The sequence below is a fragment of the Taeniopygia guttata genome, chromosome 5 (assembly GCF_048771995.1).
Source record: "Taeniopygia guttata chromosome 5, bTaeGut7.mat, whole genome shotgun sequence".
In the NCBI taxonomy this organism is placed as follows: Eukaryota; Metazoa; Chordata; class Aves; order Passeriformes; family Estrildidae; genus Taeniopygia; species Taeniopygia guttata.
The window spans coordinates 14,940,286-14,966,947 of NC_133030.1; the positions used below are offsets into that span (position 1 = coordinate 14,940,286).

The window sequence follows — 26,662 nt, forward strand, 5'->3', positions numbered from 1 at the left end:
AGCGGCGGGGCTGGGGTCCTGTGGCAGCAGGAAGGGGGCAGGGGACAGGGATCCTGCAGGCGGCACAACTGCTCCGTGTTCCCAGGGCAGCAGCGCAAGGGGATGCCGGAGGCAGGAATAATCTCTGGAACGGGGAAGTCATTCACTTCCTTCTGGATGCTCCTTCTTGCCCTTTAGGCTCAGGACGAGACCTCTACAGGCAGGGCTAAAGCCAGAGGGTTGGAGGTGATTCACCTCAATGATTTCACCTCAGTGTGCTGGTGTTAAAGAGCGCCCAGCCTATTCCTCGTTGAAGTATTTGAACCGAGGGTGTAAGGTTCAGAAGATGAGAAAGGCAAAATCAACAAGACAAAATCAAATGGCTGTTGTTCAGATAACAAAGGCATCACACCAGAAAGGAAGTGTTTTGCATATATTAAAAATCTAATTGCAGAGTGAAAAAGCAATCAGTATATTACATTGAGACATCACAATATAAAAGAGTACAGGACTGAAAAGTAAAGCTAAAACTATCCTCACATTTAAATGAACTACTTATTAAAAAATCTAAGTTAGGAGAAAATAATATTTTCTCCTTTTCAGTTTCACATTTGGCAACCTGATAACCAGGATGACTTCAGAGCAATGAATACACAATTGATAGCTGTATGAAAACAAGTTCAGTGCCCAGTAGTGTCCAAATTAAATTTAAGAAATGATTAGGAAGGAGAACAAAACATAAAGCATTGCTGTGCCACTGTGTAAATCCATACTGCATCTGACACCGTTGAACATTGTCCACGACTCGTTTCCTACCTTGAAATGATGTGGCACTGGGAAAAGTAAAAAGAAGGATTCAAATTATGGAATAGCTTCATAAAAGGGTGACAGTAAGGAGTGGAAGTCCTCAGTGTAAATAGCAGCTAACGGAGGAAATAGCACTGGGAAAAGTAGAAAGAAGGATTTAAATTATGGAATAGCTTCATATAAAGGATGACAGTAAGGAGTAGAAGTCCTCAATATAAATAGCAGATAAAGGAGGAAAGGCTTTGAACACTTTCCAAATCACAGCTGGCACAGAGATGTTGAATAGATTCAACACTTCTCTCCGTCCTGCAGCTCTGGTGCAGGGTGTCTTTAAAAGCAGCAGGCTCAAGCCAAGCCAAGAGGGCACTTCTGGGTCTTGTCATACCTATACTGTGGAAACCTCTGCACCTGAACACATCATGGTCGTTTGGTCACTGAGAGAGCAACTGGCCAAATTCACAGACTAAACAACTGTCCGAGCCATCGATGATGCTGCTGCAATGTTTGAGCTAAGTGCAGCAGTGAAAGCATAGCTAACCTAAACCATGCATATACAGTCTCAAGAGAAACTAATGAGCCTGTTTTATTCTATGCTGTGTTTCCAGCAGAGTTATAAACAGCATCTGACATCTGAGCGATGACAGGCATTGCTCTGCAGAGATTAATGTACAGCAACTGAAAGGCAAGGCCATTATGCCTCTGCTTCTGCTGATTCACGAGAGGAAACAACATTCCTGCAAGTCCCTTTTTGGGATACCACTCACCATCAGCCCACATTAACCCCTGTGTGCTATGCTCCTGTATTTAGGTGGAGTATTTTGGTATTTTTGGCAAAAGATTGGCTCCTCTGAGGTCAGTGGTGACACTCTGGGAGCACTCCCAGGGGCTGCACGTTGTGCTGCTTGGGCACAGCACTGCCAAAGGAGGAGAAGAAAACTGCTGTACCAGAGTAAGAGGCAGTCTGAATGAAGGCAGTGCCTCCATCCCCTTGGAGAAGGGGAAGAATAGATCCCAGAGAGATCACAGAGCCACTCCTGTCAGATGGACAAGTGGTTGCCCACAAATAGCAGTGCTGTCATAATGCACTCAGGACTGAGCATTTTGACTAAGTTATTTTGAGAACTGTCTTACTGCCTTGAAAATGTGAACAATCCATATTTGGATTTAATACAGGTAAGAGATTTGCTTCATTAATAGATATATGGTGACAAGACTACTCAATTAATTAATTAGAAGCCTTGGTGTATGACATATGTAGTATTTGATGACATTTTCATCAAGTAGGTTAAGACTAAAAATAAAAATTTGACAGCAAATGTAAGTGCACATATTTGTCTTTAGAATCATTTAAAGACAATCTTGGAAGTTCTTACAAAGAAAAAAAATATATCATTTTGTATTAATACTGTAAATAGGAAAAAATAACCTCTCTATATAAATTATACCAAATTTCTTTCCTATTCTTTTGCTGCCACATTAGTGGAGGTGCAGACATTTCAGTCCCTAAGACAAACTTGCATTCAGGTTGCCAAAGGCATTTTTTTCCATTTTTAAACTACTGACCAATTTGAATCACTGGAATATTTTGTCACGAGAGGTATCAACTACACGCATTTTAAAGCCCACTCCTTACTTTTTTTAATCCATAGCTTTTGTGGACTGACATTAGTTGACCTTTTCAGGACAGGCCTGCAGGGCAACTAACCTTGCTTGATCATCAAAGCTGGCTAGGAAAGAGCAGGCAATGCTGAAAGCAAGTTTAAATAATCCCTGTGAAAGAGAGCTGCAGGAAAGAGTCTGGCTCGTTCTGTCCAGTTCTGGAATAAGCAAGGGCACAAGGTTCAACACAGCAGAGTTGTTGTAGCATATCCTGGTCATGGAATAGCTTTTATTTGTAGGTTCTTGTTTGAATAGACCAAAAATATATTTAAATTTAGATGGATATTTTTGCTATTTCTCGGACCTGAAATTTATTTCTTCACTCTGAGTGAGGAAGAGTTTCTGTATAATATGCTTTTGTTGTACAAGAAAAATGTACTTTGAGCTGTAAATTGCTTGCTAGCCTAGAAGTTATGTTTTAAACAGCATATGTAGAATTGTCTGAGTCATCAAAATACAACTGAAGAATTATTATCATAATTTATGGAGAATTATGAAATATATTGTTGCAGTTATCAGAAAATCTGCTAAGCTTTTAATTTAAATGAAAAAGAATGGCAGTTACAAATTTTCTGTGGATAAAAGATCCATTTCAGTGGGCATATAGCTGCATAAGCTCTTTCAAATATACAAACTGCTCTGTTGATTCATATCGGTGGAACTATTTTTGAGCATTCCTGAATCAAAACCAAAGCATCATCAAACCTTCAGCAGTGGATATATAAGATTTTGAGGGAGAATGATGAACAGATTCACAAATAAATACTATCTTAGGTTCAAAATTTCTCCCTATGAAAGAATCAGCACGGATAGGAAATAACAGCGTGGCACAGAAATGAAGCCATGAGACCACTAATGGATTCCATTTCCCTGCCACTGACATTGTTGTCATATTAAATTAATGACTAGACAAAGTATTACCTGCTTACTTATGCATTTATATGCCATAAATATTTTACAATGAGTGCTTATATGTAGATCACACAATAAAATGTTCACAATATTTTTGCCACATCTGCTGGTGCCAAAAATTTCTGCTTGAAAAATGGAAAGACACTTGCACATAGAAACAAATTTTCTGGAGGATATTAAACTAAAAAAAAAAAAAAAAAAAAAAAAAAAAAAAAAAGAAAAGAAAAAAGAGAGAGAAAAGGCCTAAGAATGACGTACTATCCATGACAAAGCATTAAGGATTTATGTGACACTTCTCTTTACAGGCATTTTCAAGTTCTGTGAGAGAGATAAACATTGTAATAGTTACTGTTTAGGCGATGGTTCTGGTATTTGTAGACCACATCTTTTAAAAAGTGACTCAGCCTATTCTTACTGTGGATTCAATTTTTGATTAGGAAAGACATCAATAGAGAATTAATATGCAGGAAAAATAGATGTTTGAGTAGGCTTTAGTCTTAAAAATCGAGCTGTCATCAGCCAGGTTTATTTTACTTTTTGCCAAGCTCCTAATTTTGCTACATGGATTTTAACAGCTTTGCTGTCATGCATATCCCACTTTTCATAGAATGAATTTTGTTTGGCACTGTCATCCTTATTGCATGTATTCCTAAACTAACAACAATGCAAGCAGAAATTTAAGCCTGTGCTGACAAATGTGAGAGAGCTTCTGGCACTGCTGTGTCCATTGCGATAATTGTGACAGATCATGGAGCTCAGACACTGCACCACACATCCTTAAATTATGAAAAAATTCCATCGATGTAAGGATAATTCTAAATCCAGAGTATTTGGCACAACTCTTGGCTTCTATGCCTGGTCCCTGGAAGGATTCAGTGATGGGCCAAAAGGGCTCTAAATTAATTCCAGACCACCTTGATGTAAGCCTGCCTTGAATGTAGCGAGCGAGTATCTAAAAAAGCTCTGCATTTGTTATTAACATATCAGCACAGAGTCACACATCTGCATATCTGGTTTTCATTTTAAGAAGTATGTATGAAATAAATTTATGACTACAGATGTCTCATTCACAACAGATTCCACAGCACAAAAATATTTTTAAGCTGTGTTTATCACATCATCAAGTGGACGGGAATAATGATTATTCAGACAAAAGTTGTTCCAAATGAAAGGTTTCATACTTGGAGCATGGAAATTAAAAAAAAAAAACAAACCAAAAAAGAACAGATTGTGAAATGTGAATCAGAAGACTATTCCTGCATTTATAGAGACCCTTTCAACTGTGTTATAATACATAATAAACACAGGAAGATATTTTCCAGGTTGGAAATTGGATACATGCCTTAGGATTTCAAAGGGACCAGTGACACAGTCTATCAATTTTTTGTTATGCAATTCAAAATGCATTATATCAATACAATTACCAGAAAGCCCTGGACACCTTCTTGCCTCACAGTGAGCAGTGAATATGAACGGATTTGTATCTCTTTCTGTATGGCAGAAAATCACATGGGTGAAAGTTGCAAAATAATCTCTCAAACAGAACACTCCTTTTCTTAAATTCTGTATTCTCACTATTACCTTTACACAATACTCATCATGTTATTTAGATTAGTTTCAGACAAAAATACTCTTCTTACCACTAAAGCTAAATATTAAGTTAATTTGTTTAGGATCTTATCCAAAAAATCACTTATGATTTTTTATATGTATTTATTATAATGTAATTTGAAGTATTCCCTGGGGCTGCTTCCCTATCAATAATAACCAAGTTTCACCTGTGTATGTAGCTTGGCCTTTCATATTGTAGCTTTCTTCTAAAGTGACACTAGTATATATTTCAAATGCAAATCAGACTCATTAATAATTTCTTCAGCATATATTCAACCTGGATTTTAAAATCCAGTTTCTGGGTTACACTCTTTAGAGCATTACCAATGGGGTTTTTTTTGACTGACTTCCTTCAGTATAGCCACAGTTTTACTTAGACATTGAACATGTAGTTGGTACTGCCAAATTTAAATAAAATAGGAAGGCATACAAAATATATTTGCTTTCTGCTTTTATTGAAATATATTTTATTTCTACTTTTATTTAAAGCTGACAGTTACGTGATTAAATCTCCAAATTGTGTTGTACCATCTCCCTAGTGAGTTTAAAGGATTAATCGAGATACTGAGTATCACCCTTCAGCAACACATTTGTGAATGGTCTTTTGGGTTTTGGCCTAAATCTGATTAGCCACGAAGAAGTGAAGAAAATGAAAAAGAGGTCAGGAATTGACACTATAACAACTTCATTATGCATATTTGTATTTTTAAAAAGTTTTTAGTAACACAGCATTGTGTAACTGTATTATACCAGTAAAACAACAGCAGTGCTTCATTCTTGGGAGGGCTTTACCTCTCCTTTAGCAGACTTTTGAGTATTGGTTAGAAACTGAACAACTTTCTCTGGTTTCCAGCCAGGGATGAACTCATTATACACTCACTTCTGCTAAGTGAAGTGAATGTGAATTTCAGTGAGTGTTTCTCAGCTCATGAAATGCCATTTCTTAATCTGCACTGCTGTATAAGCATTCTCACCATTTTTAAAGTCTTTTCTTTAAATAGTTGGTAACTTTTTAAACATATATCTATCTTTGCATGTGTTCTTCCATACTTTCTCTTCCTTAATGCATACTCTTCTAGGATTAGGCTGAGTTATGAAGGATTGTGATGAGCATACACAAGTACTTTAAAGTTCAAATGACATTTCTCCACTCCAAAGTGTTGAGAAGCAGAAGAAACAACTGTGATACTCAAAACCTACTAGAAAACTAGGAGATAAAGGAGAAAAATATATCAACAAACCTTTCAAGATACAAGTGCTATTGTAACCAAAAAAAAAAAAAACACCAACAAAAAACCAAGGAGGGTACTAGCCTGGAAGTGCAGTGCTAAAAGAGCAGTCAAATAGATTGAGCTGCTAGAGGAATCTAGCACCATCCAGGAAATAGAGCTGAATTCCTGACAAGGAGGACAAGGAAAAAAAAGTAATCTTTTCTGTGTGTCATGTGGAAAATTAAGTCTACTTGGCCAAATACATTTGGCCTTTACTTGTTCTTCTATTAATTATGGTAGTTCTCTGAAGAGAAAAAAAATCACTCTGGACAGTAAAAAAAAAAACAACAAAAAAAAAGAGACATGAATGCATTTGTCTCCTTTAACAATTGATTACAAAAGACTCTGGAATCCACTCTGGAGTCGAAAGACTGGCATTTCCTATTCACAGCCATGGGAAGAGTAGGTCTTGGCTAACCACATTCCTTGTAGAAAAGTCTCGAGAACATTGGCATGGACTTCCTGCATGTGATATGGATGCTTGACTGACCTAATTTGTTTCCCAGCTCATTCAAGAACCCGGGCAGATTGCTAGCAAACGTGTCTGATACCTGATATATTTACTTCTGGAGAGGACAGCATACCTCCTTCCCATCTTAAGTCTCTCAGGCACAACTTCTAGCCAAAGAAGCAAAAGTCTGCCACTAATTACTGGGAAAATGGGTAGGTAGAAAAACAACCAAATAATAAAGTTCCTCAGACTCATCCATGAAAAAGTCTATACTTTAAAAAAAGACAAAACTTGACCAAACAACCAGTAGAGAAGTAAGTAATTTCCTATCACTTCTGCTTACTTCTGATATGATGTTCCAGCTCACTCCACTTCGTGAGAGAGCAAAGCAATGCTCCTTTGGAAAAGATGCTCAAGAATATCTTTCTTTATAGTGGCTTTATTCTTCCTGGAAAAACAGAAGCCAAGAAAATTGCCTAAAAAATAAGGGGGCAGTAAAAGCACAGACTGCTGTCCCTGCTGTGTCAAGTGAGGCTTGCAGGATTGTTCTAGATGATATATGACCCTCAATAATTAGAGTGTCAAACTTCTGGCAAAAATCTTTAGGCAGTAATCTGATAAAGGTCACCAGATAGTCAAAGATCGTGTGGATATAGTTTGAGAAGCACACAAGGTAGTTCCAAATGTGGAACTGAAATGAGGCTGAAGAGTCCAGTCTTTTATGGAGCACAAGTAACTCCTGAGTTTTGAGAGAAGTAGCATTGGAAAGTACTTGTGATACATTATGGGGAGCTGAACATGTTGGTCACAGGGAGATCTTTTCCTTAAACTTTATGATAACAGGCAATATCCTGTTTTAGGGCTCTCTGGAAAACAAATAATGTGATGTTGCAGGTCTGAAAAGCTTCTCCAGTTGCCCCAGTGGAGCTAACACACTACTAAGGTCTCATTCGTGAATCAGAGTCCCAGGTACGGGGTTTTGTCTTTGGAACACTGCTCTTTCCCAATCTGATTGAAGCTGAATGCTCAGAAAAAATTCTCTAGTTGTGTTGGTGGGATAATAAGGTGTTTTGATACTTGGTCCTGAAGAACCCCAAAACTCCTGACAGCAGTGCTAATGATCTCAGTGGGTGTAAAGAGAAAATTGCCAAGGAATATTTGCTATCAATGTAAAGGGAATGATCATCTGAGATTAGGAAACAATTGTCAAGATCAATGCACCTCTGAAGACCCTAGAGCAGAATCCAAACAAAGTACACTAAAAAATCCTCTTAGCTGTAAGAAAACTGAAAAAGTTTCCAGTTTGGGAGCCAGCATTCCACAATGTATGAAATTAGGAAACATTTTGATTCAGTGGACATTTAAACTCAATTAGCAGAAATAGATTTTTGGTTATTGCACCATTGTTATTATGCAGGGGACTGATAGTTGTGCCCTCCCCTGCTGCCATCAGTATGATTATCTGGCTGGAGCTTTGGTACAGATAAGGCCCTCAGGGTGAACAGAAACAGATCAGCTGATAAAGAGAATATGGAACCTTTGCCTTATTCAAATAACGTGTCTTTAGCTTACTCCTAATCATCAAGGAAACTTTTTAAGATGTGAGCCCTTCGAGTCCTATAGCCTGAGCTCTTCAAGTCTTATAGCCTGTCTGTATGGAAAAATGAAGTGAAAAGCAGGGGGAAAAAGGGTGGGGAAAGAAGAAAAACAGATGGCATTCCATATCTAAAAATTTTACACTTGCATGTGTGAACTGTTCCTGGTGATTAAGCAATTAAAAATTCATGGGAAGTACCCCATTCTACTGGTTAAGGTTCACATAAGTTAAACTTCTGCAGGTCATTTTGTCACTTAATACACACTTTTCAAGTAACTTGAAAAGCTTGGCCTAACTTCACAAGCGTCTTCTAAACCATCATGTCCATTTATAAAAATAATTTACCTATGTTTCAGGTTAATACAAACTTAACCAAATGTGTTTGTGGATACTGCTGTGGCAACTGGAACCTTATTACCTTTCCCACAGTAATCAATTATATACTCATTTCACTTACATCCCAGGTCAATATATTCCTGTATCTACTATAAAAACAAAAGCTTTTAGCTAGACCTCTCAGAAACTTAGATAATAGAAAATTATTGTTTATAGATAATTATTGTCCAAAACCTGAGTATAAAATATATATATATTAAAGCAGTAGTCCTGCCTATCCTCTCAAGGCCTTTTTACTTTGCTAGGCAGTAAAGAATCAGGCCTCTCAACTGAAAAGCTGGAAATTACCTAATTATTTTACATGCCAGATTAATATATTTCACAACGATTTGAGGTTTCTCTGTTCAGAAATATGCTAATTTCACCATTAGATTTTTTACAGACCTGTTTGTGAAGAAGACCTGACTAGGGAGGATAACTGGGTAGGATACATCTCAGGCTTTCAATTAACACCACAACTGTCTCATGTATATGAGACAACTAAACTATTGAGTCTGGAAAAATATCTTCTTCTCATATATCAGAAAGCATTGAAAATTTCACTAAACTTTTCCTTAAAACCAGAATGCTGTTTTCCTTTTCTCCTCCAATCCTTTCAGAACTCACATTAAAAAATGCATCAATCATGGGAAGGGGACATGGTAATAAATAAAAGCAAAACTTAATTTATGTGTAGCTGAGGTATTCCTCACTTTCAGCATTAAAGAAAGCAAATATGCCAAAGATGTAATATTTTAATGATCAGGACTACTTAAACAACTTCACAGTAAGAAATCAAGGCCAAAACTGAAGATCATAAAATCTTGTTTAGACCTGAATGTTAAGAGTACCACCTGACATGTAATGATCACGTTTTAAGATAAAAGAGCCTCAGAATTAATAGCAGCAATTTGAATATGTGATGAAAAGGACTACAGCTAAAGTGTATCACTCAGATGCTTTGGTATCTCCTGATACAATTTTTTTTTATAATTTTCAGACATCAAATAATGAAAGTAGTGTGTAGTATTTTAAATCCCAAAGATTGCATACATCTAGGAGACTTACATTTAGGGAACTGATGCTTTGCAATAAGCCCTACAATAATTAAGTACTAATTACCAAAGTGGCCAGGAATCACAAACTTTCAATGTTTTACCAAGCACACACTGGTACTAGGCAGTAATTACTATGAATTTTAGAGTCTTTGTAATTAGCAGCAGCCACAGAGAAACAGACTACAAAACAAAACAAGTTTTACAAATCAATAAGTAAACAATAATAAAGGGTAATACAGGTTCATGTTCACTTCATTTACTGATTGTATTGTTTGTTCACTATGCTTTTCTCTCTAACAATATATTGGCATAATACAGTACTCATGTTTAATAAACATTCTAATTGTAGTAAATATAACATTTTCAATGTAGCAGTAAAAAATACTCAAATAAACATAGCGCTGCCGTTTGTTGTGGGTCAGTACTAGTGAATATTGTAGCAGTGAAATTTACTATGTGATCTCTATTGCTCTGGAAAAAGTATTTGAATGTTGACTAAATAAAGACATCTGTAACTCATTTCATGGTCAGTGTTATGCTAGTAGTTATAAGAAAATAAGATATATGTGTTTCATATATTGCAATTGATAAAGTATTTTTTCTGAATGTAAATAAAATTCCATCAAGTTTGAAGTAGGAAGATTTTCAGGTTATAAAAAATCCCCGAGACTGTTTTTTCCATGCTTACATAGTCACAGAATCATTTCGATTAGAAATGACCTCTGAGACCTTGAAGTCCAGCTTTAGACTTATCACCACTGTGTCCACTAGACCATGGCACTGAGAGTCACATGCAATCATTCCTTGAACCCCTCCAGGGATGGTGACTCCAGCATCTCCCTGGACAGCCCATTGCAATGTTTGACAGCCCTTTCAGTGAAGACATTTTTCCAGATTCAGGTACAGCCTGAACCTTCCCTAGCACTCTTTAAGACTGTGTCCTCTCATCTTGTCACTGGTTGCCTGGGAGAAGGGGTTGACCCCCACCTGGCTACAACCTGTTTTCAGGGAGTTGTAGAGAGCTATTAGATGACACATAATTTAACAATCACAACAGGAAACATTATGGAATGGCATAAATGGTATTGCAAGTGCATGATAAATAGGAACTCAGTTAATGATGTAAACTGAAACACAGTTCTTGGCTCATACAGTGTTTGAGTTTCTTATATTAGGCATCAGCCACTGCTAGCTTGTTATTACTAATTGAGCATAAGTGCAAAGATATCATAATGTCAGCTTCTGGGTTTCTCTAATCAGCTCTGGTAAAAACCTATTGTTTGGTCCAGTTGGCTTCCTTTCAAGGTCCTTTCCTCAAAGGTTGTTGTAAATTCAAATACAAAAAAACTCCAAAGCAACAGAAGAATCCTTCTAAATGTCTTGCTTTTGCTACTGCAGGTCAGTTGTTATCCTTTCATTGCAAGGCCCAGAAGGTGCACATGGCTGATTATTTCTACACCATAACTTTGTATACCAGCGTGCTGGGCTCATTTTAGCTATAAATAAGCACAATAAAATTTAATCAACAGAAGTTAATAATTTGCATTATCTAGATTTAGAATTATAAAATTTCCATAGCATACCCTTATTTTTACTTATGTAATCAGTTCTGACATGCTGTTAACAATTTTCTAAAAGATCCTACTTTTAAAAATATCAGCTAACAAAAATATGCATCTTGGAAATATTTAAGCACATTTCCACATCCAACTCTTCTTCCTCTTACTGTAACATCATCCATTAGGATGATAAGCATTACTTTTGAGTACCAAAACAGGCGAGTTAAATGATCCAGTCACTTATGTGACTTGACACACTGTAACAGTCACACTGTTACTTGGTCTTGTGACACTGCTTTGCCACCATTTCTTTGCCTTTGACAACTAAATAGATTTGGATTATTTACAAATATTGAGGGTTGTGTCACTGTGCTGTAAAGAGGTGACAAAAGAAGCAACCCCATCAGAATTACAAAAACATTTCACTTCACCCAGTGTGCAGCTACTTATGTGGTAAATTCTGAGCTGTCTTAATGGGTACTGCTTTCAATCAACTGCAGTTCACAGAATTGGAAGGGACCCACAAGGATCCAAGTCCAGCTCCTGGCCGTGCACAGGACACCCCAGGAGTCACACCCTGTGCCTGAGGGCATTGTCCAAAAGCTTCTTGAGCTCTGCCATGCTGGTGCTGTGACCACTTCCCTGGGAGACTCTTCCAGTGCCCAGCCACCCTCTGGGTGAGGAACCTTTTCCAGCTATCCCCTGGCACAACTTCATGAATGAATGGCCAGCAGGACTTTCAGCTAAGATTCCAAGAGCAGGCTGATAAATTACTGCAATTTTACACAGTATTGATTAAAAATGCTAAGCAATCCTATTGTATTATATGGGGAGCAAAAGTGACTTTTAGCTACAAAAGTAGACTTAAATAGGAAAGATAATTGAGCCAAGCTGTTTGAAACTGGAGCGCTTTCACTGCCTGTGATGTCTTCCTGAACACCATGGAAGGCTCAGGTTATGTGTGATGAGCAACTTGCTCTTAACAAGTTATAAAAATAACATTAACCTAAGAAATGTGGGTGCTTAGGTTTTAGAGGATGGACATAAACCACATAAATGTATCATTTTAAACCCAGACAATTTCTGTCTCCTACCACAATTTATTCCTGACTACTTTTTTACTCAGATGAATTCCTTCTGTGATTAGAATGACAAAATACTTCCACATTAATGAGCTAATTAGCTTAATTACATAATTTTGCTGTATTTTTAATCTCATGTGGAATCTCTTGCAGATATAATTACTAAGTCACAATTACAGGATTCTGTTACATTTTTTTCTTCTTTGGAACATGTTTTTGTTCTAGAGATTTGCTTACATAGACTGTCTTGTTAGTCCCTTGTTGCTTTGAATGCTAAAAAATAAAATTAATCTCAAACAATAGAGAAGACCAGAAGGCTTAAAAGTCCAGATTTTTTTATTCAAGAGGTGGGATATTGTACATATTTCCACTATTTGTCAGATATCTGCAGCCTGATACTTCAAGTTGAAGGTTCCAGTTTTATTGAACAATGAACAAAACAATTAGTGACTCTGTTTATGCTGCTTTCTTCTCCAAGCTGGTCCAATACTTAGCATAAGAAAGCATTAAAGTCTGATGATTTTCTAAATGCATTAAGGTCTATAAAATTTTCATGCACAAAACTGAATGGAATAATACAGCCAAGCAAAACACTTGAGATTATATTCAAGCATGTGCTGAAATAGGCCAGACCCTGAAGCGGTATAATTCAGCATATTTCTTTACTGGGTTATTTTATGATTCCTGACAGTATAATGCAATTTTAGCAATTTAACAGAATTTAAAAGAATGTTAATTAACAAGGACCTGTCTTACTGATTTAAGGTCAATAAAATGGATATCTGAAAGACCTGGAAGTGAGGAAAGCTCACTGAAAGACCCCGCTCATTTTTTTTCTCCTCTCTCCCTCCCAATAAATGACCTGATTCAGACTGATTTTGATCTTACTCAGAATATATTTATGCATCTGATGCTCATGCATGAAGCCAGACTTCTCTGAAAAAGCAAACCAGCTCCCTAGTTAGATTTAATCTTTAACTCTATTAATAAGCAGAGTCCATAAAATGCTTCTATTTCAATTCAAGACAGAAATTTCAATTAGCAAGTTAAGGACTGAATTGGCATTGAAATATTAGTATGTATTCTGAAGTTTAATGCTATTTCACTGAAGGTGCAGATTTTATAATAAAACTTGATTCAGCATAAAATAAACTTTTTATAGAAATGCTACATATTAAGAAAGTCACCTTCTGTTTTATTATTAACTCCAATTTAACTTATAATATAGGATGAAAAATTGTACTTGAATAATTGGGTGAAAAATTGAAAGCTGGTAATGCTTAATGAATTCCTACATTTTTATTATTAAGCCCTCCCCCCCGCCAAACTATACCACTATTCTCTAAATAAACTCATGTAAAAAAATTAATACCATAGATAATTGCACAGTTCTCAAGTATCTTAAAGCCAGAACTTGGACAGCTATTTGTTGAATGTGATAGCCCATTATCTTTATTTTTCCTTGGATGTGGACATCCAAAATCATGGTGCCTTGGAAAAAACAATTGCCAAAGACATCTGAGTTTATTTAAATGTATACTTTCTGAACAGCTTCTCAATATTTTTTTTAGTTTATACTTTATATATAGCATAAAAATGTTGTTTTAAAAAGTTATGCAATTCCATGAAAATTTTTTTGCAAAACTAATATAAATAATTTTTTTTAATAAATAAAAGTGTTTTTTGCAAAACTAATATAAAGTGTTAGATAATTCATTTCATTTGAAGGGACATGTAGATTATACATGGCCTAACTGTTGGAATCACATCAGCATCAATATATTCTGTTTGTAAAACATTAAAAATAATTGTTGCTGTTTTTACCCTCAAAGTGAGAGCCTGGGTATGATTGAAACATATTTCAGCTGTGGAGGTGCACCTCACTATGCTCTTTTCTGGGTTTGCACATATTAGTCCATTTCCAAAGAGTCCCAGTATGTTCAGATGAGGAGCGTGATCCCTTAGATTTAAAAAATAAAATAGTGGAAGCATCTGGATACAGTACCAAAAGATAACATTCTGCTGCTTCTTCTCATAAAAATATGAGCACAGGAAAGATTTTTGTCCTTACAATTTCTAAAGAGAGTTTGTGTTTAATTAACTTGATACAATATTTCTGATATTCACCAATAGTTTGTCAAAAATCATCTCATGTATATTTTCCTTCACTAGAAATGGGAAATCTCATCTAACAATGGCCTTCCACAGCAACTCCATCTTTCCAGGGCTTTCCAGTGCATTGCCCGTGCTTTTTAAACTGGCAAGCACAACAACCATTAAAGACACATTATCATACAAGAAACAACTTACTTTTTATTACTCTTTTCCAGTTTTCTTTCACATGGGCCTGTTTTTTAAGAAATTTAACCAGAAGATGTAATTTTTAGTAACTCGGTCTTTGCTGCCACATAATGAAGATCAGTGTTGTAACTTACTTTGAAAGTGACTCCTTTGCTTGGTGTGGAATGCAACTGAATCTCTCTTTGTCACTCTTAGACGTGACAGATTAACAACACCTAATTGCAAGAATACTGACACCATGCTTAGTGAATACACTTGCACAAGAAGCTTCTTTCACCAGTATATTTTGAATTCCCCCAATAATTACCTTTTGCCATCTCCTTCCAGAGCTTGTTCCCATAATGTCTGATGGTCTACAAACCTCCACCGTTCTCTCTCAGTCTTCAGCACTGCAGATGAGCAAACACCTTAGCAGCTGATATAGGCTGTATTTAAGAAAGAACACGAAGCACATGGAAAATCAGGAGATGATCCAGGCAGCTCCAGTTGCTGGCTGCAGCACATGTTTCCACAAAGTAACCGCAGTGCTTGCCACCACAGGAACTCAGAAAGATAAGACACAATGCTGGTGTTTCTCCCAGCATTGAAGTTGTTCAAAACTTTTGATTTCCCTAAGTGAGCCACACTTTTATGGATTTTCTGGAGGCAAAATATTTCTTTAGTTTGTTATTTGCTTGGGTTTTTTTTTTTGCTAACTGGTTATGTTGTATATACTGCTGTTTCCCTGTTTATTCAAGCATTGATGCACAACTGATAAAGTTGAAGCAGACACAATTACTGCCTATGTAATCCTGTCCTTAAATTAATTGAAAAATCAATTTCTCAAACTCTAGTATTCAAATAAAAGGCAATTCAAAACATGGTATTTGACCATGAAATTCCTGATGGATATGAATGAAAGAAAAGCAGCAAAAGCAGTAACAACTCAGAACTTGCACACAAAGTCCTCTCTTCCCACCTTTTCTTTCCTATGCTTTACATCTCACCATCAGTCAGGTAGTAGAACATCATTCCCTAAACATGGCCTCAATGTACTGATTCTTTGATCATACACAAGACCTTCTACACAAATTATCCAAGATTAGGATGAGAAAGCCAAAAAGGAGGCTCTAGAAAGCACTAATTTGTCTCATAATTTCCTGTAGTATTACTCTGTGAAAGTTTCTGAATTAGATGACAAATTGATAATTCCTTTCCCCATGAAAAAAAAGGGCAAGGATTATAGTCAGGGCAGATCTGATTGTTATTGATTTGATGCTTAACAGTATGAAGTGCTTGAAAAGAAACTTTAAAGTGTACTTCCTGGAATTTACCTAACATATCTATGCTGATTCAAAGGAAAGCACAAAAAGGTTTTATGAAGTGAAGAGCTGGTCAACTGTGTCCAAAGTTATTAAACAGATCCAAAAGCTGTTGACACAGTGAGAAACTAACAGGAATGGAAGCACTACATTACGAAAGAATAATCAATTATCTGTATTTCATGTGTCTGAAAAACATGAGAAAAAGGTGTTTTAAGGGAAAACAATAGCAAATCTCAACAGAGTTGATCTCTGTGCATATCAAGAGCATAGGGCAATGGCAAAAACAATTGGGTAGTAAAACCAGAAGGCAAAAATTAAAACAAAAAAAATATTAAAATGGATGTGGTAAGATTTAGACAGGTTCTGGATGTGTGGGTCAAAAGCAAGAGGCTGAAGAGGATGCCAGGATTACAGCCTTGACTCATTGTTATGTTATTAGTTCTTTCTATTTATACTACACTAGAACAGAGAACAGAAAATGCAAAAAAAAAGTCAGTATTTAGAAATTTAAATAAATATTCATCTAGAAATTAAAAAATAGAAAACTCAAAAGTTTGTTTCTGTATAGAGATCATAAATGCTGTAACACAGGCTACCTATCATATGGTGCCTTGTAAAGACGTTCGATGGGGGTTCCATGGACGGATTGGGGTGAATATAAGTGAGATCTCTGTTGGTTGCTCTTGGGGGATCAGGTTTATTCAGGATGCAGAAAGGCCCTGCCTCGTGCTGTGTAGCAGCACGTGGCTGGGCCTGAGGTGATGGGGGAGGGGAGAGACAAAGGGGGGAGCAGGGACTCCCGGAGGAAGTTCCAGGAGGAGAGGGGAAGATCCAAGAGGGTGTTTGGCCCCACGGAGACCCCTTATCAAGGGGGGCTTCGAGGTGGGCTGGAACAGGACCTGGGCCAATGGGGTCACAGGCACCTGATGGTTCAGGGGAGGGTTACAGGTGTGGGATGAAACATACATTCTGGGGGGTGAGATAGAACAGTCTATTTGGCCTTTGGACCCCTCTGTAAGTGAGGGTTATTGTCCAGCCAGTAGGGGGCGTTATATTCGTCCTGGCTGTACCATTGTGGTTCTTAATCATATTTATCTACTCTTCCCAACATCTCCCCCTGTTTTCACTGAACCATTTGAAATACTAAATATTGACTTAACAACTATTTTCTGCACACTTGGAGGTGTACAGGGTATTGCTACTAAAACTATACTTATTACTACTGGAGCAGTCAAGCTTATTTTACAGAGTTCCTTTAGCCAAGGTGCAAAGCTCAAACCATTAAGTCAACTGTGTAGCTGAGATGGGCTAATTGTTATCAAATCACTGATTATAGTAGGGGAGGCATTGTCAGAATTTTTTGGAAAAGGTCTTATAATTAAACGGGTTGAAAAAGGTTTGTTAGGGTTTGTGTTAGATATATAGGTGGTCTTAGAGCTTGCAGGCTTGGATAAAGCTACCCAGGCATTTGTCTTTGGTTGAATTACAAGTAAAACTTCAATACAAAAACTGAAACAGAAGAACAAAAGCAACATGCACTCATATAAATGATAAAAGTCCATTTTTCTCTCGAGCTGTTTCTGGCAGGTCATTTTCTCTTGATGACGCAGCGTAGTTCAGGTCTGGGTGCTTGCTTCTTGGCTTGTACTTGCAGAAGTAGTGCCTAGTGTGGGGGTGCCAGCGGATTTCGGTGCATGGTAGGACTTCACATTCTTTCCTGGGACTCACTTGAGTCCTTGACCTGTAGAAACACAAGCAAAACCCTTTCCCCACGTTATGAGGTTGTATGGCCCTTCTATTTGCCCTGAGTCTAAGTTTTTTATTAAAACTGGGGGGTGTTCCTTAATTTTTGCTTTTTTGTTGTTCAGAAAGTGTCTATAGATGGGGGGGTCAGGCTCTTCTGTAGAGCTATTTAGAAAATTGTAAACATACAGAGCCTTACTCAATCTCTTTTGAGGTGTAGCCTGATCTACTCCTCCTTTCTGTTGATTTAAAATGCATTTTAGGGTTTGGTGTGTTCTTTCTACCATTCCCTGACTTGTGGGAGAGTGAGGGATGCCAAATGCATGGCGGACACCCCAGTCATTCAGGAATGTACCTAATTCTTGTGAGGTATATGAGGGACCATTATCAGTTTTAATCTCTTGGGGAACACCTAAATAGGAGAAGGCTTGTGAGAAATGCTGGCAGACATGCTTGGCTGTCTCCCCTGTATGTACAGAGACAAAAATTGCATTCGAAAATGTATCAATAGAGACATGGATGTTTTTAAATTTCCCAAAAGATGGATATTTAGTGATATCTGTCTGCCATTTCTGTAGGCTCTCTAGCCCTCGCGGGTTGGTGGCTGCTGAAGGGGGGAGGGGTTGCACATGCTGACAGTTTGGGCAAGCTCGTACAATATTTTGTGCTTGCTCTAGGGAAATGCAAAAGTCTCATTTGATGGCCTGTGCGTTTTGGTGAAAAAAATGCATGGCTCAATTTGGCCTGTTCAATAGTGTTGGGCAAGGTGGTTGCAGCAAGCACTGAGGTGGATTTTTCAACACCTGCTGTACCTTCCTCATTAGACACTGCTGATGCCAGTGCATCAGCGCGTGCATTTCCCTCTGCCATGAATCCTGGAAGACAAGAGTGAGCCCTGATATGAGAGATAAAGTAAGGATTAGCTCTGTGTGATAAAATGCAATATAAACAGGTGAGCCAAAGACACAACTCGTTGTTCACATCCTTTAGAACGGATCCCTCAATTCTCTTAATGACATTAGCAACATATGCCGAATCTGTGATCAGGTTGAAAGGTTCCGGAAAGAGCTGAAATGCTCTTACAACTGCAGCAAATTCAACAATTTGAGAGGAACCTTCAACTTTTTGGACATCTTGTTCCCAGGTTTTAGTATTTGTATTTTGCCATGTAACAACTGAATTGTGTGTTCGCCCTGACCCATCAGTGAAGATAGTGATTGCATTTAAAGGTTCTTCACTGATCATGGGCTTTTCCTTGTAACATAATTTGGCTTTGATCATTTTGTGTGCTGGGTAGTGAATCGAGCAGGCGCCTGGGAAGTCCAGCAAGGCTTACAGCAGGTCCTCTGATTTTTGCATAGCCCAGTCAAAATAGGTTTTTTTCATGGGCAAGTAAATAGTTTCAAACTCACGGCCCGCTATTGAAAGAAGACTTGCTCTGCCTTTGATGATGATCTGTGACATCATTTCTAAAGGTGTGAGGATTGTCTTTGGTGACCTGTAGGAAATAAAAACCCATTCAATTATTAACAGCAGATCTCTGAGAGAAGAGTCCCATTGGAAGATGAGACCACACAGCCTCAACTTTTCCCCCAAGATTGCAAGGAAAAAGGGTTGACCAGGAACATAATGATGTGCCTGCCTGTTCTGCAGAACATCAGTGATGTGTTCTAGGGCCTTACAAGCCTCTGGAGTGAGAGATCTGGGGGATCTGAGCTCATTGTCCCCTTTTAACAAATCAAAAAGTGGAGCAAGTTCGTCAGCAGTTATTCCTAGGACAGGCCTAACCCAATTGATTTCCCCTAAAATCTGTTGTAAGTCCTGCAGAGTGCGGACATCGGTTCGGATCTGTATCTTTTGGGGGGAAATAGACTGATCTGTCAGTTTCCAACCTAAATACTTCCAGGGGGCAGTTTCCTGTATTTTTGATTCAGAGATCACCAGTTCAGCTTTTTTGACTTCAGCAACAACATAACTACAAGTCTCTCTCATCTGTTCTTGCGTTGGTGCTGCAATAAGCAGATCATCCATATAGTGGAGGATAACAGATTGTGGGAACTTCTGGCGGACTGGAGTCAGCGCGCGGGCCACGAAATATTGGCAGATAGTAGGCGAGTTTTTCATTCCTTGTGGCAGAGAAAGCCAATGATACCTTGGAAGCGGTTCTTGTAAGTTCGTACTCGGGACAGAGAAGGCAAAACGAGGAGCATCATCTGGATGCAGTGGGATGTTGAAAAAACAGTCTTTCAGATCTATGATGATAAGAGGCCAGTCTCTGGGGATCATGGACAGGTTGGGCAGGCCAGGCTGGAGAGGGCCCATGTTCTCGATCACCTCATTGATTTTTCTGAGATCGTGTAGCAGTCGCCAGGTGTTAGAGGCTTTCTTATGGATCACAAATACAGGTGAGTTCCAGGGGCTGTTAGTGGGCTTACTGTGGCCCTTCTGCAGTTGTTCTGCTACCAGTTCTTTGAGGGCACTCAGCTTGTTATCTGGCAGGGGCCACTGATCGACCCAGACAGGGGTGTCAGTCTTCCAGGTCAGTTTCAGAGTGCTGAGTGCTTTAGTGTCCCCTACAAAAAACCCAGTTCAATTTTAGCACCCCATGCAGCAAGCAAGTCCCTTCCCCATACTGTGATGGGTTTCTGTACCACATAGGGGCGAATCAATGCTTTCATCCTGTCAGGTCCTTCAATGCTGATCACAGATTCACTTTGCAAGCACGGAGTGATGCCTCCGATGCCTGTGAGAGTGCCTGGGGGAGGTACCAACCTCCAATCAGTTTGCCAATAGCAAGAAGAAATTACAGAAATGTCTGCCCCCGTATCAATCATCTCCTTGATGGTGACTCGAACCCCGCCATTTGATAATTCACAAGTTAGCATCGGTCTTAGTTCACTTATGTGTTGAACCCATAGGACCTCGGGGTTTTCAGAGGTGACTGGGAAGCAACGTGGTGGTATCTGGTCCATGGTTCCCATAGGCAGTGCAATGGCAGTGGCTATAGGGGTTCTAGGTGGAATATGCAATGGGGGGTAGTAAGCCTTGGCTAGCACTAATAGTTCTTCATTGCAGTTAGCAGAGACTACACAAGGCAAAACAAGTAACCCCAGGATGCAATTCCTTTCTTTGCCAACTATTAGAAAGTCTTGCCGGAGTTGTGAAGGCCCAGTGATTCCTGTCGAAATATAGTCATAGCCATCATCCTTTAAGAAGGTTGTTGGTTTGGAGGTCGCCAGAGTGCCCCAGGTGCCTGGGGGTAGTAAGCTTGGGTCATTAGCTGGGATTGTGCTGGTGATGCAGCGAAGGGCATTGGGATTGGGGTATTCGCAGATTTTACCTTGGGAGTTTGGGGGGCCACCATTTGTTTCATCACGCGGTGGCGCGGCGCGCTTGCCTTGGAGTTTTTTGGATTGGGTCTTCTACTCGCATCTTGTTTGGATCGGCACTGCCAGGGTAAATGTTTTCCTTTTTTGCAGGTGGTGCACGAATCAGGCGTTTGTGGGGTTTTGTTGACTTCCGTGCAATCCTTTACAATGTGGCCAGGTTTTTTGCAGAGGTAGCAAGGTCCCAAAGGCAGAGCAGCTTGCATGAAGCCATGGTGTTGTATTGTTGCTGGGAGCTGAGATGCAGGGCAGCCAGAAGTTCAGTAAGTCTTTGGTCTCGTGCTTCTGCCTGTTGTGCTTGTGCTGCAAGAGCCCTTTCCAGTTTGTCTCCCTGGGTTTCTTTGGGTTCATTTGCTTGGACGACTGCCACATCATATGGGCTCCCAACACAGTTGCATGCTTCAATCATCTCAGGCACTGTAGGTCTTTCTTTCCCTAAGGCCTTGATGATTCGTTTGCATTGGGCGTTGGCATTATTCTCGAGGATGTCCCAGATCATTATCGGCTGGGCCAAATCATCACCACATTGCCTTTCAGTAGCTTGAATTACCCGGTCTACAAATGTGGTGAATGGTTCAGATGAGCCTTGGGTAACTAGATTGTATGCCTTTTCAGAAGTTCCCGCTGGCTGAATCTGTAAAAAGGCTCTGCGAGCCATCCTCTTGACATCATCTAATACCATTTTGGGTAAATTCGCCTGATGTTCAATCTTATCATCCGGTGGGTCACCTGTTAATTTAGACAAGGTAAGGGTGCGAAGGTCTGCATCAGTACTTTGTCTATATGTAGTCAGGACCCCTGCAAGCATTCTCTTCCATTTAAGATCCCATAATATATATTGTGAGTCTGTAAGAAATGTGGTGGCAAGATGCTTGCAATCATGCGGTGTGAGTGTGTGTCTCTCCAGGGTACTTTTCAACAGCTGTTTGAAATAGGAAGAGGATATACCACCGTCATTAACTGCTTTTCACAACTCTTTTAAGTCCTGGGAAGGGATAAATGTCCACGTTCTGGGATTAGCAGGTTGCTGGCTGGGTACCACTGGCATGGCTTGGGGATGCAGGTTGTCCTCTTTGCGGCTATCATATTTGATTTCAAGGCAGTTTGTCAGTTGGAGATTGTCACCACTTCGCTGAGAATTTTGTAAAATCGGGATAGGAGGGTTAGGGTTTGCAGGGGTAAAATAGTTCTCTGTCTGTCCTTTATTTGTCAAAACTGATGCCACATTGTTTCCTCCTCCCTCTCGCTGAGTGGTTTCTGTGCCAAGTTGCTGTGGGGAGCTGCTTGTGCGGGAGGCAGGAGCTGCCGTCAGCTGAGGCAGAAGAGCAGGAGGAGTGGAGCTCGTTGGCAGCAGCACTTGTGACGAACCGGCATTCGTGGAAGGATATTCTGTAGCTGTGGCTTTGGGTACACTGGTACAATGTAGATCCGGCGGAGGGAGGGATGCGGTGGGATATGGTGATAGAGTCAGCAAACCAAGAAGTGCTGCCGGCGGGGGTTTTTGGGGCTCTGCAGCCAGAACTGTGGGCTGTGGCACAGTGGAGGGGGGTGGGGAGGTCGGGTTTGCAGCCACCACCGAGGGGGCCAGCCACGGGTCCATGAGGCGGGGGGGGCGGCAGGGGCATGACGCTGGGTCTCGGGGCATCTCTGGGAGGCGCGGGGGGTGCCGGGTTCGCGGCTGCGGGGGCAAGTTCCGGGCGGCTCGAGGGGAGAGACGTGGCCGCAGCAGGGAGAGGTTCTGGGCAGCTCGGGAGGGAAGAGGTGGAAGCAAGGGCGGGGTCTGGGCTGCGCAGGGGGGAGGGCGTGGCCGCGGGAGTGGGGGTTGCCCGCTCGGGAGCCACGGTACGGCCGGTGTGGTCGCCGGTGCGGGGGGTTTCCAGGAAGCTCGGCGGGGCGGCCGCAGCGGCGAGCGCGTGCAGCGCCTGCAAAATAGCACCCGATATTTGAGATTGTGCCTGCAAAATAGACGTTTGAGTTTGTGCCTGCAAAATAGCCGTTGTTTGAGTTTGTAGAAGTTTGGCTATAGTAGCCACCATAGACGGGACAGGCAATGCTGGGGGGCCGGGCGGGGGGGAGGTGGGGCCCACGGAGTGCTTTGGGGGGGAAGAGGTGGCCGCAAGGGCGGGTTCCGGGCAGCTTGGGGGGGAAGCCGTGGCCACGGCAGGGAGGGGTGGGACAGTTGCAGGGGTGGGGGCCGCGGGGTGGCTCGGGGGGGATTGCGGGGCCGCGGCAGGGAAGGGTTTGGCGGTTATCAACGGCTTTTGAGAAGCGCAGAGCTCTGCTAACGTCATGTACGCAGGAAGTAGTCCGCAAGCATAGGGATCGCACCATGAAATATCATAAAAAAGTCTATGTCCCACTGACTCCCAAAAGTCTCCATAAAACACAGCAGAGCACTCGGCATTCGGAAAATTAAGTAAGATCCATTCTAGGAGGTTTCTTAGCTCTTTCTTAGACAAGATACTGTTATGGCTATGTAAAAGGTGCTTAAGTTGCTTATAGAGATCTCGATCAGATGCAGAGTGGATTGTCCCATTTTTAAACCAGTGTGGCTCACCTTGGTGTCGCAGAAGCGGGGTCCTCTGTCGGGTTCCGACGTACACTCCAGTCGGTGCTGAGGACCCTCCGCGGGGGTCTCCTCAGAGCTCCAGGGTCGGGCGTCACTCCGGGATGGCTTCCGGTGCTCGGGAGCTCCAAACCCCCCTCAGAGCTTCAGCAAGGGCAGTGCAAAACAGTGCTCTCGTATGCTCTGTGCACATGGCAGTGTGCCACGGCAAATCTCCTCACAAAGCCTTAGGTCGCCACTGAATCGCGGCGGTCGCCTCTGTTCGGAGATATAACGGGCAGAAATCCTCCAAGGGCCCCGAAAACTCGCTACTTGGTAACGAGTCGTGGTGCTCGAGGATTGCCTCGGCAATTTTTAAAGAGCTCCGGCTTCGGCGCTGCCTAGCAATGAAATGCCGTGCTCACGACACAGATGGGGAGGAAATACCTGGTTATTTAGTTACTGTCCATGGAAAGGTGTCCTACAGGTAGAAAAGCTGGAAAGGCATCCAGACGGGTGTGGTTGCAGGTTGCCGCGGCCGCCCCACATTGGGCGCCAGTCTGTAAAGACATTCGATGGGGGTTCCACAGATGGATTGGGGTGAATATAAGCAAGATCTCTGTTGGTTGCTCTTGGGGGATCAGGTTTATTCAGGATGCAGAAAGGCCCTGCCTCGTGCTGTGTAGCAGCACGTGGCTGGGCCTGAGGTGATGGGGGAGGGGAGAGACAAAGGGGGGAGCAGGGACTCCCGGAGGAAGTTCCAGGAGGAGAGGGGAAGATCCAAGAGGGCGTCTGGCCCCCCCGGAGACCCCTTATCAAGGGGGGCTCCAAGGTGGGCTGGAACAGGACTTGGGCCAATGGGGTCATAGACACCTGATGTTTCAGGGGAGGGTTACAGGTGTGGGGTGAAACATACATTCTGGGGGGTGAGATGGAACAGTCTATTTGGCTTTTGGACCCCTCTGTAGGTGAGGGTTATTGTCCAGCCAGTAGGGGGCGTTATATTCGTCCTGCCTGTACTATTGTGGTTCTTAATCATATTTATCTGCCCTTCCCAACAGTGCCTCAAGTATCAACCACTTCCAGAGAGGCAGGAGATTCAAGAGAACCAAGGGCTGGCTCCTGCACTTGGGCCACAAGAACCCCTGCAGCTCCAGGCCAGTCCTTCCTTCCTGCAGGGCTCTGGGTGAGGCTCCAGCTCCCTCCTGTGCCAGGGTCACTTGCTCCAGCTGGCATTGCCACCAAGGCCTGGGGCTCACCCCTGGCATTGCTGGGCAGCCTCAAGCATTCACTGAGCACCGTTGCTGTATCTGGGCCTGCACTGTGCTCCAAGTGGCAAGATGCCAGAGACATCAAAGAAGAAGAAGAAACAGCCCCTTGGGATGGCCAGAAAGTTGAGCAACAGTTATGGGCCAAGCCTCTTCTCCTGCCTAGAGACAACTTTCTGATGAGGCAGTGCCTGAGCATTGTCAGAGCTGGGAAGGACAGGAGAGAGGAAATGCCAATCAAGATTTTAAGCTGTGCCAAGGGACGTGTGGGTTGGACATTAGGAAGAACTTTTGCCCAGAGAGGGGCATCATAGATGGGAACGGGCTGCCTGGGGCAGTGGTGGGGTCTCCATTGTGGGAGGGGTTCAAGGAAAGGCTGGGTGTGGCCCTCAGGGCTCTGCTGGCATTGCCATGTTGGGGATGGGTCCCCAGCTAAGCTGAGTAATGTCACAGGGCTCTCCCAAGGCAATTGATTCCACGGTTCTGTGACGTCACAGCCTCTGGGTCCAGCAGGGTGGCTGGGAACTGTCCCCAGCCTGTCGCTGTGCCCAGAGCAGGAGCAGCAGTTGCTGCGGAGACACGGCCAGAGTAGTGGGTGCTGAGGTGGCAGCTCAGGGTACAGCAGCACCATGGCTGGCTACGGCTCCCAGTGGCTTCTGGGCGCCTGCATGCTCCTGATGCTGGTCCAGCCCCTCAGCCCTTCCAGCCATCTTGAGGGGGACATGGGCACCTTGAAGGAGCTTCCCTAGGTCATGGAGCAGCAGGCCACAAGCTCTGAGATGAACCCCTGGTGGGTCATGGCGGTGGCAGAGGCTTTGGTGGCCTCAGTGGTGGAGATGCTGCTGACGGCCATTGTCCACAGCCTTGGCAGAAGGCTCTGGAGATGGTGGAGAAAGGTGAGGGAGGGGTGTCAGGCAGCTGGGATTGGGGCAGGGGTAAGCATGAAAGATGGCCTTGAATCAAGCCTGCATCGGGTGAGGCACAAGAGCCGCCATGGAGGAGAAAAGCTGGTCAGATCCCAAGGGTCCTGGCCCTCTTGGGCAGCACTTTGCCCAAGGCCCCAAGGCAGAGGGGGACTTGCAGCTCAGGGAAGGGAATCAGGGCCAGGGGCTGAGCCCCAGGCACTCCAGGCTGAGCTGCTCAGAGCTCTTCTCCCTGCAGCCTCAGCCCTGGGCAGCCTGGCCAGGCCAGCGTGTCTCCTGGGGCGTCCAAAGTGATCCCAAGAGGGCTCAGCCCCACGCTCTCCCCGTTCTGTGTCTTGCAGGAGAAGCGCCAGAGCCCCTCGGTCTCTGCAGGGCGGTGCTGCTGCCGGGGACGCGGCTGCAGCAAGGAGCTGCTGCAGCTGCTGAGGCAGAAGCGTGCCCTGATGCGGCTGTGCCTGCGCCTCAGCTCTCTGCAGAGGCCCAGGCAGGAGAGAGCGGCAAAATGGGGCCTTTGGAAGAGGAGGAGGCTGCACTTCTCCCCTCAGCTCTGAGGTCCCCAGCTCCAGCTCGCCTCTCAGCTGGCAGAGCCGAGCAAGGGGATGTGAGAGCAGTGCTCAGCCCGGGCACTGCGACGTCCCCCACTGTAGGCTGCCATAAGTTACCCATAAGTTTCTGGAAACCTTTTTCCCAATATGAAGTTTTTTTAGAAATCTAGTTCCAAGATTTTTTAAGATTTTTTAGGTATAAGGTTGTCCCCATGTAGATTTCCCACCTCATAATTTTAGATGTTTGGAGTAGTCCATTTGAATAAAGTTCAGCTTTTATTTTTCA

At 42.1% G+C, this 26,662-nt stretch overlaps 1 long non-coding RNA gene across 1 annotated transcript; it reads left to right on the forward strand.

Annotated features, from left to right (window-relative positions):
* Positions 1–323: 323 nt before the first annotated feature.
* Positions 324–26,662, forward strand: LOC140684257 (uncharacterized). Its single transcript, XR_012056240.1, has 3 exons — positions 324–1,959; positions 24,702–24,826; positions 26,173–26,662. It is a non-coding gene; the product is annotated as an uncharacterized lncRNA (long non-coding RNA).